This window comes from Saccostrea cucullata, unplaced genomic scaffold, assembly GCF_032062105.1.
Source record: "Saccostrea cucullata isolate Sc308-1 unplaced genomic scaffold, CSIRO_AGI_Scuc_v1 ctg1264, whole genome shotgun sequence".
In the NCBI taxonomy this organism is placed as follows: Eukaryota; Metazoa; Mollusca; class Bivalvia; order Ostreida; family Ostreidae; genus Saccostrea; species Saccostrea cuccullata.
The window spans coordinates 16,945-19,443 of record NW_026921944.1 but is presented as its reverse complement, the minus strand read 5'-3'; the positions used below and the strand labels follow the sequence as shown (position 1 = coordinate 19,443).

Here is a 2,499-nt window from a genome sequence, read left to right as displayed (position 1 = left end):
TGCTATTACCTTGAGGAAAAACAAGAAAATTCTAGACTGGCACATACTAGTATGCATCTTTAAGACCTTGCAACACCAACAACATACTGAAAACTTTTCACAGGAACTTTGCCCAGTAATCAATATTTTCAAATACTAGATACAAAATGGAGAAAAGGTGCTGAATTTAAATTGACTATAAAACTAACAACACATTGAAAAAATCATTAATATATCACTAACAATCTGTAAACATACTCATACTCATTTGTATTCTGTTTATCAGTTTTATTCACGAGAACATTATTTTCCCACTATTAAACAAGACTTTGTGCTGTCAGAAAATTAATTCTCACATAAAATAGTATTTTTAAGATTAAAAAGATTATTGACACCAATTTGTGAAAAATGTGTCTATTTAAAAAAAAAGTCAATGACAATGTTGTGAAATAAGGTAAAATAATTGCAAAAATTATGTGATGTACAGTACATGTATATATAACAACTTTTATATTAATACAGTCTTTTTTTCAAATTATTAATCAAGAAAATCTTCATTCTGAACATTATCTAAAATGTGTATTTATATGTCAAAATATGGAGAAAAAAAATCTGTTACATATCAATTTAGTTCAAACAGCTAAACTTAAAGTTACCTTTTTTTTTTTACGTCAGACGTTTACTGTTACAGTAATTAAACTTACTTGTAAAAAGGCATGGGGACCTTCGAAATTGCTTTGCTATACCCGTTATTTGTTATATCTGTATAAGGAATGTGTTAAATTTATATACCGGTAGTTGGGGATCCAAGATGACTTCGCTTTATCCGTAAATTCACAATATCCGTGTTTGTACTAAACGAGTTTTGCTGTGTGATGTTATGGCTGTCCGGTGAAGAAAGTGGGTTTAAAAAGTGACACTTGAAATAATCATCTTCGACTTTTTCCCTGAAATAAAAAATAACATACATCTAAACCCTAATTTAAATTCATTATTTATCTACATTTTTTTCATGTGAAAACAAAATTTATATTTTTTTCACTATCATGTATTTAATTCTAAACCAATTGTTAGTATTTACACCTTGAAAAAAATACCTCAAAAATATTTTAAGTATAACCAATCGAAGATAAAAGCAACCTAAAAAATTTAGTGAACTTCACAAACTTCAAAACTTCTGACCTCCAATTTCTTTAAACAGAATTCCCTCCAAAAGAATACTGTTTGGTAACGATACTGTCTGGAGTTCAGTTCTCATGCAGGATCACTTGCAAGTTTTCTGTCTTTGTTTTTTAATTTTGTAACTGCCTCCTGTTTCTGGTATATAACCTTTGTGTTAAAAAAAAAAGATAATAAAAACATAAAAAACAAAGATTATTTCCTAATAAGTTGCAACTATATAGTTCATTGCTGTATACTTGATACTAGTATTTCTATTTAGGGTTCCTCTATTTATAGTGCCTTATATGCAACTTTCTTGCATAAATCATACATATATGCATCATGTATGTTAGGGATATTCATACTATTTCATATATACGTGTATCCAAGTACAGTTGCATAATAGCTTAATACATATTCAATTTATGAATTTGTAAATACAAATTTTGATTGACTACTTGTAAGTTATATGGTGTTCCCACAATTAATTTTGAATTTGCTTGTGAATTAAGTATGGTAAGATTATATTTCTTTTAATATATAGAACAAAAAAAATTCTAAAACCTCTTTGATAAAATTTTTATCAAAACATACATCATGTGTTGACTTTGTTGATAAAATTGAATTAATTTAAGTAACAGTGTACTTACAGTTGCTCATATATCCTTTATTGGTGTCATTTGTATCATTTGTAGCCTTTCACAGGTGATGCTCCTATGTCACACTTCTGAAATGTAACAATGCAATCATAGTAGGTTCTACAACCAATTTTTGATTCTTTTTTTTAAATTACTGTATCCCGAAACTTTATTAGAAACAAGAGGCCCATGGGCCACATCGCTCACCTGAGCACTAAGGGTAGGAAAAAGTAGAAAATGGCTTTTTATTGTAAAGTTTAAATCCCAAAGTAGTCCCATGACCAATCATGGATTTGCTATTTTTTAGAAAATGATTTTTAAAGAATTTTCCTATATATATCTTCAAAAACTTGGTTGGCCATTTTGGCCCCGCCCTACCCCTGGGGGTCATGATTTGATCAAATTTGAATCTACACTTCTTGAGCATGCTTCCATATAAAAATGATAAATTATGGTTTTGTCATTCTTGAGAAGAAATTTTTTAAAGAATTTTCCTATATATTTCTATGTAAAACTTTGGTCGGCCATTTTGGCCCCGCCCTACCCCGGGGGTCATGATTTGAACAAACATGAATCTACACTACCTGAGGATGTTTCCCCATAAGTTTCATCTTTCCTGGCACAGTGGTTCTTGAGAAGAAAATTTTTAAAATATGCCACTAAATTTTCATTAATTCCCAATTATCTCCCCTTGAATGAGGGCGTGGCCCTTCATTTGAAC

The 2,499-nt window shown here is 29.8% G+C and overlaps 1 long non-coding RNA gene across 1 annotated transcript; it reads right to left on the bottom strand.

Moving 5' to 3' along the window:
* Nucleotides 1-762: 762 nt before the first annotated feature.
* Nucleotides 763-1,825, bottom strand: LOC134260945 (uncharacterized). Its single transcript, XR_009990669.1, has 3 exons — nucleotides 1,791-1,825; nucleotides 1,162-1,308; nucleotides 763-926 (listed from the first exon to the last, which is right to left on the bottom strand). It is a non-coding gene; the product is annotated as an uncharacterized LOC134260945 (long non-coding RNA).
* Nucleotides 1,826-2,499: the final 674 nt, after the last annotated feature.